Raw genomic sequence first — 14,506 nt, 5'->3', positions numbered from 1 at the left:
CCAGCTGCAGCCCCAGCGTTCATCTCCTCACCACTCCCCACCCTCCCACCATACAAGGACTCAGCCATGTTCATAGCAGCTTTATTCATAATAGCCAGAACCTGAAAACAACCCAGATGTTCCTCAACCGAAGATTGGATAAAGAAACTGGTACATTTACACAATGGAATACTACTCAGCCACTAAGAACAAGGTAATCATGAAATTTGCAGGCAAATGGATGGAAATAGAAAAGATCATCCTGAGTAAGGTAACCCAGATCCAGAAAGACACACATGGTATGTACTCACTTATAATCTGATTTTAGTCATATATTACAGGATAGACATACTATAATGTATAGACCCCAAGAAGATAAGTCTGGTGGACATCTTAGGCTTCATGTGGGCTCACTAGTTAGGGTGTTGTGTGCCTAGTTCACAAGACCCCACAGACCACCAGGAACTGACTCTGATGCAAATACACAAGGGTTTATCGCATATACAAGCTGGAGCTCAGGCAACAAAACTCCCTGACTTAGCAGGAAAGGAATACAGCTGCCAGCATTATGGGTTTTTAAAGGAAAAACCGAAAGCAGGTAATTTCCAATCCTTGGTTTATTTTAGGGACCAAGGCTATAACGGCCCTGGAGGATATCTGCTCATGAACAATGTCTGGGATGTCCTGTTATGTGCTGATTAGGCTACAGTTAGGGAAGGGGAGTGATTAATACATCTCAAGGTTTTTCTTAAAAGTAGAGATAGGGGCTATCTGGGTGGGAGACTGCCAGCCATCTGGTCTGGTTGCCAAGCAACAGTATCTCTCAAGGCATGGTACCTTTGTCTAAACTTGTACCAGAGACCTCAGCCATGCTGCCTTAAAATTCTAATTTTTAAACTTTGGACCTCTCAAGGGGAGTTGGAGCTATCTCTGACACAGACTGTGTTGCATGCTTTTTTATTTCCTCCGATGGGGCTTCCCTATCAGGCCTCATGTGAATAGATGAGCTGGGGGCTCCCCATTCTGAGACATAGAGGAGAGGAGGGACAGGCCTATGACCAAGATGTAAATTGAAGTAATTTCTTAAAAAAAAGAGAGAAGAAGAGGGAGGGGAGGAGGTGGAGAAGGAGGAGAAGGAGAGAAACAGAGAAAGAGACAGCGAGAGAGAGAGAGAACGAAAATGTCAGGATTTTTTAGGGAACAGTCTCTGGGGAAGGGGAAGCCCATCTCCTGGATGGAAAATTCAGGGGGGGGGGGTCAGCCACACCCTGCAACAAGTACCGACTGAAGAATACTGGGAGAACCTGGAGGCAAGGCCTGCTTTGATATGTTAAATAGGCACCTCAGCTGCTTGTCCTGGATCTGAAACCCAACACCTACATTCAAGGTGGGTCCTCCCACTTCCCTGAAGTTTCTCTGAAAATGTCCTCCTAGACCCACTCAGAGGTGTGTTTCCATGGTGGCTCTAAATGCAGTCAAGTTGGCAAGGATGAGTAACCATCACAGCACCCTTCTGAGTGAATTTTTTTCAAAAAGGAGGCAAAAGAGGCCTTGGATTCACCTTCAGTTCCATTGTTACAGAAGGGGAGAAACTGGGAAGTAATAGGTAAGCTATAATCTCACCACCAGCCCCCCAGACAGGATACCCCCAGGAAGGAGTCTGGTATGTAATCATTCTAACACCTCTAGTTGGGAAATTCTGAGTACAGCTATTAATAATAAATTTGGGGACAGAGAGAGTGGGCACATGGGGATACTTGGCAATGCTAGGAGCTTTTGAAGACCAGTTCAGCCTCCTGGACCATTGAGAAAGGCACTGTAAAGTGTGGCTCCTAGGATCGACTTCTTCCAGCCCTCTGCTGCAAAGCACTGTTATGCCCAGATCTTAAGGTCCCCAAAGACCACCAGGAGCCGGACACGTATGCAAGAGCAAAGAGCTTTATTGGGCTTAAGCTCAGTTTCTCCACCGTCACCAATGCAGTGGATCACAGAGGAGAGCCCTGAGCAGCTGCACAGTAGGGTTTTTATTGGTATTTGAAGAAGGACCTGGAATTTCTGGCTTTGCAGTTATGCGATTGGGTGACATTCAGCAAGGGCAAGCTTGTCACAAAGTGACTGGCTAACTAACATAACATTGAGCGAGCTATCTACAGACCTCAGGAATGTTAGGTAGGTGGGCTGCCCAGCACAGATGCCCCACTCTGAGATGAAACACCTCATTCTTGTGGTTATCCTCAGGCTGTTCCTTGGGTAGGGAATCTGATGACCTTGTTTCTGGAAATGGTGACCTATGGCCTAGTTCCTGCTGACCTTGGGGTGGGGTCACTAGTTCCTGGTGACTTTTGGTTGACCTTTGGGGTGTCCAGCCTGGTTCTCTCAGCATCTCTCCACAGATGACTTGCACTGCCAGCTCTGTTAAACCTAGCGTGTGAGGTTGTACGTCTAGTTCAGAGAGGTGTGTGGCCAGTCCTGTTTGACGGACACAATCCACAGATAATGGCTGTTATTTTTCTTAGGCCGGTGATCTGACTGCACACTTCCTGTTCTCCCTCTGCAAAAGGGATTCCCCCCCCCCCCCCCAGGCATTTCTGGTGCTCTACCCCTCTCTCTGTCCAGGGGACACTCTGGACTGAAGCACCTCACAGTCCCACTTGATGGCATTCATTTCTCCTTTCTTTCAGGACTTCTCCTCTGAGCTGGGAGGTGGACATGCCCCCATTTCCCCTTACAGCCCACACTTAACACCTGAGGGGCTTTTACTACCTGCCAGGCATTTCTGAGTTCCTGGCAAGGTCAGTTAGTCCTACTGAGAGGTCAAAAGGCCTAGATTACAATTCTGCTCACGGATCTGCTTGGAGAGTGAGGGAAAAGTGTACCATATTTTAAATGTTTTTTTTTTTTTTAAAAGATTTTATTTATTTATTTTATGTATGCGTGTTCTACCTGAAGAGGGCATCAGATTCCAGTCAGTATAGATGGTTGTAAGCCACCATGTGGTTGCTGGGAATGAAAATCAGGACTTCTGGAGGAGGAGACAGTGCTCTTATCCGCTGAGCAATCTTTCCAGCCCTGTTTTAAAGACCAACAAGTCATAGGTTCTCAGCAAACATTTGCTGAATAAACACTAGCCAGGAAAAGAAAGAAATGCCATGTATGTTATTGCAGATTTTTATTTTAAAACAGTGGATAAGGCAATCGCTACTCGCAAGCACGGCTCAATTCTTGTCACCTGGGGAACACTCTTACTTGGAGACAACTTCCGAAGGGTAAACTTGAGAAACTGGCTACACAGCAGGAGGTGTGACACAACGGCACGTGGGGAGCGCCTCAGGCCGGGCTTGGGTCCTCAAGGCGTGGCTCCAGGAACCCCTGCAGGAATCTCCTGCACCCCGCAACCCGCGCAGCCTTCTGCCAACTCAATTTTTTCCCCCTGGCCAGGGTGGCAGCTTCGGTCGCCTCTCGTCGCCCCACCGGCAGGGGGCGCCCTAGGCACCGTCAGTTGGGAAGTGTGCGCTTGCAAGCTACTGGAAGCCAGAGCCTGTTTTTTCCAGTATGAGCCAGATGGGCGTCTGTTCCGGGCCTGGCTGGGCCTAAAGAAGAGCGGAGCGCCCGGAATTCTCTCGAAGCGACCTAGGACAGGACGGGGCGGGGTGGGCGGAGGGGGCTGGAGGTGAGCACAGCGGGGCCCCGCCCCTTGAGGGGGCTCACCTGGGGCGGGCGGGGCGGAGTGGGCGGGGCGAGCGGAGGTCCTGGAGCGCGGCCCCGCCCCCGGGCGGTCACGTGGGCGGGCGGCCCGGAGCGGCTCGGGCTTCGCGGGCGCCGGGGAGTGCCGCGGGCTGAGGTGAGCGCGCGGCTCGCGGAGGGCCCGGCCTGTGACGTCACAGGGAGGCTTCCCTTCCTAGAACTCGGGGTGACGCCGCGGAGCGCTGCGACTCCGGAGGACGTCCGGCGTCCGTCCCTCGCGCGGCGGTTCAGAGCGGGTGAGGAGGTGGGTGTGCGGCGTTCCCCGCCGACTTGCCCGCACGCGCCGGGGCGCTCCCGGTGACAGCGACTGAGCCGTGCGGGGCGCGCGGTCCCCGAGCGCGGCGGCCGGGGAGCGGGGCTGGAGCCAGCAGTGGCCGAGCCGCGGCGGCCCCACCGCGGCCGCCACCGCACCCACCGGCCCCCTGGAAGGGGACGGAAACGCGCCCGCGTCGTCTGCAGCTTGTGCAGCTGATCTGACTTCAGGGCGTTGCTGCTCGGATCCCAGACGTAGGGAAGACCCGCGAGAACGGGGACACTCGAAAGGTGGTTCTGCGTGTGGCGTACACTTAACCCGGGCACACACTGGCGTGCCCCGTGCCTGGCGTTTCTTTGGGAATCGGGTTTTCAAAGGTACCGCGGTTGGCGTCGGTGAGAATTGCAGGGACGGGAAACCCGCAAGGTAAAATGAGAGTCTTAGCGGAGCGAAACGACGAGTGGAGCTTGACAGTGTCCTGGTTTCGGAGCGCCCTGGAATTTGAGGAAATCTTTTTAGTGTCAGAAAGGCTGTCATAAGTACATCTAAAAAATTTAACCGCCGCCTCCCTGTGTGTGTGTCTGTGTGTCTCTGTGGGTCTGTCCAGACTCCCTTGTGCACATGGAGGTCAGAGGACAACTTTCGGGAATAGTCTGTCTGTCATGTGTGGTTGCAACTCAGGTGTTCTGGCTTAGTGGCAAGACCCCTGAGCCCCTGAGCCATCTGGCCGGCTCCATAATTACATTATTTAAAAACTGATCTTTTACAAGGATTTGCTTTAGTTTGGTGGTGCTGGAGAGCAGAGAGGTTAAGAGCCAAAGATGGATGTCAGGCATATGCTGGATATTTCCCTTTCAAGGTTGCAGCACTGCCTTTTTTCCCCCCAGAAGGGAAGGTCCGCACCACAGGCGATTATAGTTTCAAAACCTTTCATATATATCGTTTTTCATAAATTGGATGTGAATACTGCCTCATCAGATGGGTCATAAAAGATCACAGTCTCTGCCTTTTTCTGTCACACACACACACAAACACACAAACACACACACACACACACACACACACGAAGGCACAGGTGTTAAGTGGATCAAGTTGATGCAGGTGAGTGCTGGCTCAGCTTTTTCTGAGAGAACACACACACACACACACACACACACACACACACACACACACACACCGTTAGCAAACCTGGGGGTTAGGCTGCCTCTAGTCAGGCGGTTTGTATCAAATGTGTTAGCATTTTTTTTTTTTGCAACGGCTCAAATCCCTTCTAAGTTACAGTCAGCAGAAAAACAGGCTGGGGCTTCCGGTGCAGCTCAGCAATAGAGCATTTGCCTGGCATACTCTAGGGCCTGGTTGGGTCTCCAAGACCCCTTAACCCCCCGAAAAAGACCAGAGTAGTGAACATACATGTGGTCTACTTGGGATCATATACACTTCTGGAACATTCTGTATGTCAAAAGTTTATGTAATGATGAAGCCAGTGTAAGATGGCTGGGGATGTACTTAATTGCTTCCAGGATCATAAAACAAATATCCAGAAAAGAGCTGACTCCTACAATGGCATGGTCCATGCCATTCATTTCTTATCTGTGTGGAGAGATACTTATGTTCATCTAACTTAATTATTTTTCTTAATATTTTGTCCTGTAATTCTTAACGTGTTCTGCCATGCTTGACCGGCAGGTTGTGAAAGTGTAGATTCCAAGAGGAAACGGTTGAAGTGTGGTAAATACAGAAAGAAGATAGACTCCTGGAAGATGAACCTACATCCTTGTAACTTCACTGTAGCTGAACTTAATATTCCTTTGGTTTAAAGAAGGCAGCACACAAACTCTGCCTGTGACAATTGATTGTGGAAGTGCTAGACAAATCACCTCAAAGGGAACTATGAGAGAGTTTTGTTTTGTTTTGTTTTGTTTTAGTCAAATATAAATGAATATGGCCTGGGAACACAGATTCAGTTGGCCCAAATAACACATCCTAATGCGAATGATGTTCATGATTAGTTTTATAGTCATAGAACAAAAGAAAGTCATAAATTAAGCCACTTAAAAATATACATTGAGGAGCTGGCAGTGGTAGCCCACGCCTTTGAGCCCAGCACTCAGGAGGCAGAGACAGGTGGATCTTTGAGTTTGAGGCCAGGCTTATCTCAGGACAGCCAGGGTTTTGTTATGCAGAGAAACACTGCCTCGAAAAACCAATACACACATGCACACACACAGTTATACACATTGATGGAAATATCAGGTAGGCTATCACAGCAAACAGGGGAAAGCAAACTACAGGTCCCAGATGCTGTCTGATACACCCTTAGCTCTTGTAGTAGAAACTAGTGGTCTACTAATTTAATACATTCCAAAGGGTTTTACTTGAGAGTCACAGGATGTTCGGTCAGACAGAAGTGGGCAGGGAGTGGTTATTAAGGGGACTAAAGAGGGCCCAAAATGGTCTGGTTCTAGATCTACAACATTCTAGCTCTCCACAGTCCCAGAGTTCTAATCAGTGAAACCATATACATTTATGGTGGGTTTTTTGTTGTTTTCCTTCTGGGAATTATGTTCAGAGTATCTCAGTAAAATTGTTTGGTATGTGGTTCAGTTTTCATTGTATGAATAAAAGAAATATGCAGTGGTTGCCAGGCACTTCACTACCTTAGTTTCCAAGAAATTAGGAAAACAAAATTGACAAATTCATTTACAGTTTTGCCAAAATGAGGTGGGAGGCATGTTTGAGTTTTTATCCCCACTGCTTGTGACTACCCTAGTTTATGGAAGGCTAGGATATAAAGGCGAGAACATATGGACAGTAACCATAAGCTAAGTAATTCTTTCCTATGGGGAAGGAGACCTCTGCCACAGGTCTCCTTATTGTCTCTGTCCTCAGTTACCTTGTGATAAAAATGGGCCCTTAAATGGTCCCCATTTTTTAAAGAGAAGAGATGCAGTGATTTGGTGAGGTAATATCCTAACCCATTTCTGGTCTTTTGGAATGCTTTGTCAATAGTCTTATTTCCTTGTTATATAGAAAGTAGCCTTTTTTTTTTTCACAGTTCTATCAACAGGATTAGCAAATTATACTCATGCAGAGGAAAATATCGATAAACTACATAATACTAAATAATGTGTACAATATAGATACATCTTAAAAGCATTATGTCGAGAAATTGGTTGGTCACTCCCAAAGCGTTTGTGCCACTGTTGTGTCAGTGGGCATAGCTAGTCAGACAATTTATGACTGTAGTTTTCAGGGTTCATAGTTGGATGAGCTTGAACTTCTGGGTGTATGCATAGTACTTTCCAGTGATATGAAAGCTAGCCAGTTGAGGTGAAGTTTCCAGCTGAGTACCAGCTAGATTTCCCCATGTTCTATGACTCAGGCATGTAGTGTTTTCAACAGTAGATCTTATATCAGTTTCGAAGGGTATTCAATAGCCTTGGCAATAGCTGGTACTGTTGGGAGATCTATGGAACTCCATTGACCAATTCAGAGGAACCTTTTGTATCTTTTCTTTGGAGATCAAGCTCAGGATCCTTAAAGCCTGTTAAGCATGCTATTTTGTTGTTTTGGTTTTTTGAGAGAGGGTTTCTCTGTGTAGCCTTGGCTGACCTAGTCTCACTTTGTAGATCAGGCTGGCCTCAAACTCAGACAGATCCACCTGCCTCTGCCTCCCCAAGTGCTGGGATTACAGGCCTGTTCCACCTGGCCCAGCTCACACTAATGTCTTAGAAGAAGAAGATAATAGCAGATATAACAGCACTCAGATAGCCTGGGGACTCAAGTGTCTCTCTAACATGAAATCAGTTACATAGCTTTTCCAACTTACTGTTCTCCCTAGTCCTCTAAAATAAGATGTTGTAGAGCGAGAAATCTGCCAAATTTGTAAGTGTTGAGGCTAGCTGGCCAGATGCTTCCTCTTTTCTGATAAAGGAAAGTGCTAAAAGCCATTATAAAGAATTACCATAAATGTGATACTATCTTTACCCGGATTTGTGTGTCTAAAGGGGAGAAAACCATTAGAAAGGCAAATTGCACCCTTGATGGCCTAGAAAAGAGAGGAGAGGGATGGCAGGCAAGTCAGCAGCATTTACATCTCCATGTTTTAACACATGACTCAGAGCTGTCTTACCGCTTCCCTCCTGTGAGTGTGATGGAGAGGTGTTTTGGCTTTCAGTAAAGGTCTAAGGGAGCCAAAAGTTGGCTTCAAGTCATTTTTTCCTTTTTCTTTTATAGATTTATGTGTGTGTGTGTGTGTGTGATATGTGTACGGGTGCCTGAAGGGGTCACAAGAGGGTGTTGGATCTCCTGGAGCTGGAATTACAGATGATTGTGAGCTACAAAACAAGGCTATGAGAACCAAACTTGGGTCCTCTGCAAGAGCAGCAAGCACTTTTAAGCTCTGAGCCAGCTCTTCTCTGTTGTTTCTCTGATGAAGGTCCATGTAACCAGGCTAGCCTCAAACTCTGCCTGGACCTGGGATGGCCTTGTGCTGCTGCCACACTTGCTCCACCTCCTCCTGTGATTCCTGCTCCTGGTTTTATACAGTTCTGGAGATCCAACCCATAGGGTCCTCATGGCAGGCAAGAACTCTACCAGTGGAGCTAAGTTCTCAGCCTCTTAAGGCATTTTTTTTTTAAGTGTGGAAGAAGAAAAATTTAAGAGTCTGTATTAGTCTTTTTATTCATTATACACTTTTTAATTTTTGGACAGGATTTTGCTTTGTAGTCCAGGAATTCACTGTATAGCCCAAGCTAGCCTCAACCCTCCTTCCTCGGCCTGCTGAGTGCTAGGATTACAGGCATGAATCATATTGCCTGGCTTCACATATGTTGCTATGGAGGTGGGATGATCATGTGTATACACACTGGCGTGCTCACCTGCTCATGTGACTCTGGAGGCCAAAGGTTCCTTTGTCATTTTCCACCTTGTTTTTTGAGAGAACTTGAAGCTCACCATTTCAGCTAGGCTAGCAAGCTCGAAAGCCTCCAGGGTCCACCTGTTTCTGCCCCAACTTCAGCTTCAGCACTGGGTTGTTTATATCCAGAGATGTCAAACTCCAGTTTTGACATGATTCAGGGAAGAAACACTGAATTAGATGGGTGCAGGGTCTATGAGGGGGCCGGACAGACTGAGAAACTCAGAAGTAGTTATGCTTGTGTTTGAGCCCTACACCTCCAGACTTAAAGTCTGGTGCTTTACCAACTAAGCCACCTGAGGCTTCTGGTCTCCCTGCTGCCAAAGCCACTCTTTAGCTGAGGTTGACACAATCAGAGTTAATTGCTTGGGGCTGAGAAGCCAAGCTCAGAGTGCTGGTAAAGGCTAGAGACCCAATAACCTTCCGTGAACCAAAGAGAAAAGGAGAGAATAGAAAGAGGTGTCATGCACACACATTCACTCAAAAGACAGATGAAACAATAAATTTCAACCAACAGATTCCCACAAGCTTTCATATGTGACAGAGCTGATTTCAGCTAGCATCTCCTCTGCAGAAACTGCAGCAAGTTCACGATGCCCTCAGGGAAAACCTTTCCTGACCAGCTGCTATGGCCGTTTCCATAGTATCAGCCCATATGTACACATAAAATGATCAGACATATAGACCTGTATATATTCATACATATAACATATATTCACACATATACAAAAGCAGCTCCCTACAGACAGATAGATAATTGACATACATTCATATAACATATGTACAGAAACAGACGGACACATTTACATGCAAAGACATTATCTATATACATACATATACATATACATATACATTTAGGTATTTACAACTCATAGATGAAGCAGGCTTCCACCAACGTTTATTGTCTGGTCATAGTTTTATACTTCTGAGACAAAGCTTTCTACATCTAAAAGGAATTACCTCATAGTCAAAAGGCAATCACAAAAACAGATGGATTCAAAAATGCAACAGGTTACTTTTTTTTTTTTTTCATTAAAACTAAGCATTTCTTATCTATGAATCCATTACATGAGTTCTTAGATTTAGAATGACGAAGGTTGACAAAGCCTAAAGGTTAACGGGGTCCAAGAGGTTACAACAAAATATATGTCTTTTCAATTAGGACTGACCTGGCTGCACATTTTCCAGCTCTTAGTTTTGTTTGCTTTTTTTCTTTTTTTTAAGATTTATTTATTATTTATACAACATTCTGCCTGCACACCAGATGTTACTATGGATGGTTATGAGCCACCATGTGGTTTCTGGGAACTGAACTCGGGACCCTTGAAAGAACAGTGAGTGTTCTTAACCTCTGAGCCAGCTCTCCAGCCCCAGCTCTTAGTTTATAGTGAGTTTAGGACAATAATTTTATCTGTCTTTCATACCAAGATACATAGTAAATTTAGAATGACAGTATTTTATGCCATAATATGACAAGATATAAGGAATTACAACAAAACAGTTTGTATTTAAGTTTTATACAACATTCTGCCTGCATACCAGATCTTACTATAGGTAGTTATGAGCCACCATGTGGTTGCTGGGAATTGAACCCAGGACCTTTGAAAGAACAGCGAGTGTTTTTAACCTCTGAGCCATCTCTCGAGCCCCCAGTTTGTATATTTTGACATTAAGGTTTGTACTTAATTTGGGCATTTCTTGGTAGCCCCATTATATTTTGGGTTCGTGGGAAGTGCAAACCAGCTTGCCTATTTTTATGGTGCATACCAGGATTTGTAGTGCCATCTTTAAGAGTGAAAGCTTTATCTGAAGCCTCAGATCTGTCTCAAGCCTGTCTCCTATTGAGGCATCTGGAGGTCCACAAAAGTATTCCCTACAGTTTTCTATTCATTATTTAACTTCTAAAATGTTTGAATCAAATCAGGAATTCTATAATCAGGAGTTAATTCATCTGAACAGCAGTGCATCTTCGTAAAGATGCTATAGGAGGATTGATAAATCGGAGTAAGTAAATGCCCAGAAAGTGAGGGTTCATACCATGCCAGACTTTAGAGAGATACAGCAGCACAGGAAAAAGGGGCAGTTCTGGGGGTGCATCACAGTACAGACCTGGCAAAATACCAGATTACCTTCTAGAACCCATATGCCTACTGAACTTCCCCAACTCAGTGCCTCTTGGCACTGGGGTTATAGACACGCTGCACCACACCTGACTTTTTACAGGTATTACAGGAATCTGAACTTGCATCATCAAGCCACCTAACTATCTCTCTCTCAGACTTCTTTAACTCTCATAAATCTGTCTTACACCGAGTATCACAGCCCATTTTGCAGAAGGGAATCATGCTTAGAAAACTTACTAACTAGCTTGATGGCCTATAACTGGTAAAGTAGTGTGACTGGAGTTTTAGGGCAGAAGCCTGAGCTCAGCCGTCCAACAAGCTAGGTTTACCCTGCCTTCCCCACCCCACATTCCAGTATTACAATTATGAAAAAGCAAGTAATGAAAAACAACAGAGAAAGGGGATTAAACAAACATATTGGGAAGAGAAACAAAGGAGTCCAGTGGCCCCAAGTTCATCTTGAGGGAAACATGAACCTTAGGTTTAAATGTAGAAGGAATTGGGGCAGGGGCCAAGAGGTGTGCATGCACAATTAAGCAGTCCTGATCAAGGTGTGCTATGGTTGACCAGTACCTTAATTTAAGTTCTGCAAGGTGGTCCAAAGAAGTTGTTACCACTCTTGTCACTTTAGGGGAGCGGTCTGGTTCTACAGGGTAATTACTTCAGATCCCAGAGGAGCCTCTGCCCCACAGACATTGCCTTTATCTTGAGGATAGTCTGTCATATGAGGCTGCCCTGTCTCTGGATGTCTTCAGTCTTGAAGGGAATGAGCTGGGTTAGATAAATAGCTACTGCTGTAGTGAGTCAAGTGGCGTCTGAGCCAAACAAAGCAAAGGGGCATGGTGTCCAGCATTTAATTATTCTGTAAGTCTTGGTGTCTTTTATCAAAAGTAGAGTCTAGCTGCTAGTTATAGTAGTTATAATAGTGCTGAGCATAAAACTTCTCTCTGAGAAGTGAGGGCTGCATTATTCTCAGCCTCTCTTCGGTGCCACGCAGTGTTCCAGAGTCCTCACTATGCACCAGCTGTACATCTAGGTGCTACCTGGATAGTCCAAACTCTTTCACCACACCTACATGGTGGTGACTACATGGTGGTGTGACTCGGGGGAACATGAGCCGTATCCAGCCAACAGCAATGTTTTATTAGGCAAGCACAGAGTTAAAAAGAAAACTGGGCCTGCATTGAGCAATCACATTTGGACCCGAGAGATGGCTCAGAAAGAAGGTAGGTTGAGAAGCCAGACAACCTGAGTTCAGTCTCCAGAAGGCAATGGTAGAAGAAAAGAACCCACTTTTGCATATTGTCCTCTGACCACCACACAAATGCTGTGACATGTGCTTGAGTGTGTGTATGTGTGTCCATGCACCCATAATATAGATGTTTAAAAAGAAAATCACATTTTTTTGGCATGAACTGTTCTGCCAAAGGGAGTACTGAAGCAGTTTCCTCTTTAGGCAAAGCTGCTGGGAAATCTCTACTGTCCCCTAAACTGTTGGCTGTCCTTTAGTTGTTTCTCTTACTGTATATCAGACATGTGTGCAGGGAGCAGTTGCACAGATTTGAAAGTGGTGAGCTCATGGGGAAGGCCTTGTGGCACAACAGTAGAACACAGTAACCCGTTTGGTGGCAGGCTAAAAATCAGTGTTTTTCGGTATAATATGTATCAGGACAGGCAAAACTAGTTGACTATAGTGGACACATGCCTGTAATCTCAGCACCTGGGGAGGCTATAGGAGAGATCTCAGGTAGTGCTCTAGCTCAAAACTAAGTAATTGTAGAGAGAGTATTAAAACCGACCAGTGTGTTGCTGATACTTGTAACCCCAGAAGCTCTGGAGGCTAAGACAGAAGGATCTTAGCCAGGCACGGTGGTGCATGCCTATAATTCCAGCACTGGGGGAGACAGAGGCAGGTGGATCTCTGTGAGTTCGAGGCCATCCTGGTCTACAAAGTGAGTCCAGGACAGCCAAGGCTACAAAGAGAAACCCTGTCTTGGAAAAAAAATGTTGGGGGGGGAGGATCTCCATCTCAAAATGAAGTAGTTATAAATCACAATGACGTGGTGTTACAGCAGACAAAGTGTGGAGCACAGGCCTGTAACCTCAGCAACTGGATAGGCTGAGGCGGAAGAATAAACAAATGCAAGGCCAGCCTGGGCCATGTAGCATATCTCAAACAAATACAGGGCTGTAACTAGAGCCCAATGGTAGATGGCCCAGCATCTCCAGGGCCTGGGTTCCAATATGAGACTTTTTATTTTTCTGTTTGCATGAGTGTGCATGTAGTATACATGTGTGTCTATGCATGTTTACATGTATGGAATGTATACATTCCACATGTATACACATATGGAATGACAAGTGGTCATATATGTTTGCATGCATGTGAAGGCCGTAGGCTGATGCCAGGATTGATGTTTACACTTGACTCACTGGTCGTGCTCCCCATTGTGGCTAGTGTAGCTATCCAGTTTGCTCTAGGGTCCTATCTCCACTTTATACTGCTGGAGTTGCAGGCTGTCTGCCATGCCACCCATTATTTACGTGGGTTCAAGAGATTCAAACTCTAGTCCTGCTTCTCACTCAGCACCAGAAAAAAAAAAGGGGGGGGGCTGACCAAAGGTAAGTTCAAAAGCTCTTGCCCTCTGAGACCGTGAAAAGGCTTGTGTTTTATACTGCATGTGCCTGTGTCAAGAGAACATTGTAAGGTGTGGTGCTGGTTGGCTTTATGTCAACTTGTCAGAAGCTCAAGTCGTTTGGGAAGAAGAAAACTTAGTTGAGAAAATGCCCCCGCTAGATTGGCCTGTGGGCAAGCCCGTGGTGCACTTTCTTAACTAGAGATTGATGTGGGAGGGCCCAACTTAGTGTAGGTGGCACCATCTCTGGGCTGCTGGTCCTGGGGTATAAAAGAAAGCAAACTTAGCGAGCCTTGGAGAGCAAGCCAGTAAGCTGCACCCCTCCATGGCCTCTGCTTCAGTTCCTGCCTTGAGTTTCTGCCGACTTCCCTGGTGATAAACTGTAACTGTGATCAATCCTTTCCTCCCCGAGTTGCTTTGGTCATGGTGTTTATCCCATCAAGAGCCCTAACTGGAACCGTCGTCATTTCTTCACACTCATCTGCTTTTCTGGTTTACATGACATTTTGATTTTACAGAGGTGGAATTGGTGTTGGAGGTCTTGGGGTGGGAAAGGAGTGCCTGTATTAGTGCACCAGAAGCTCCCTGTAAGTCAGAAGGTAGGGTCCATGTGCCTTGGGAACTCTAGCATGATTCTGGGAGCAGAGTGGATCATGAGGCTGGCTCCCAGAATTGCTCTAAGCTGGAACCCAGGCATTCCAAGGGGCTACCAGGATTTGCCCTTTCCCTGTTTCTGCTCTACCCGCCTGACTCCTGGTAACTGCAAGTCTGGTATATGCTATACTTATGCATGGCTTCTCAGAAAGCTCAGTTTGCATGAGGGACTGAAGCACTTGTCCAGAGCCCAGCCTTC

The 14,506-nt window shown here is 46.2% G+C and overlaps 1 protein-coding gene across 7 annotated transcripts in view; it reads left to right on the top strand.

The window, feature by feature from the left end:
• The first annotated feature begins 3,782 nt into the window (after positions 1 to 3,782).
• Positions 3,783 to 14,506, top strand: part of Gpr160 (G protein-coupled receptor 160) — a 61,237-nt gene continuing 50,513 nt past the window's right edge. For 6 of the 7 annotated variants that reach the window (XR_008722278.1, XR_008722277.1, XR_008722279.1 and 3 more), the window contains exon 1: positions 3,799 to 3,967. The gene's annotated coding sequence lies outside the window, so the exon portion shown is untranslated. Of the gene's footprint in view, positions 3,968 to 14,506 lie in introns of all 7 variants that reach the window. The other variant, XM_055625859.1, reaches the window with a different exon arrangement.

Source organism: Psammomys obesus, unplaced genomic scaffold (genome assembly GCF_907164565.1).
Source record: "Psammomys obesus unplaced genomic scaffold, mPsaObe1.curated_primary_1811, whole genome shotgun sequence".
In the NCBI taxonomy this organism is placed as follows: domain Eukaryota; kingdom Metazoa; phylum Chordata; class Mammalia; order Rodentia; family Muridae; genus Psammomys; species Psammomys obesus.
Note: the sequence above shows the minus strand (reverse complement) of the source record. Positions and strands in the feature narration are given on the sequence as shown.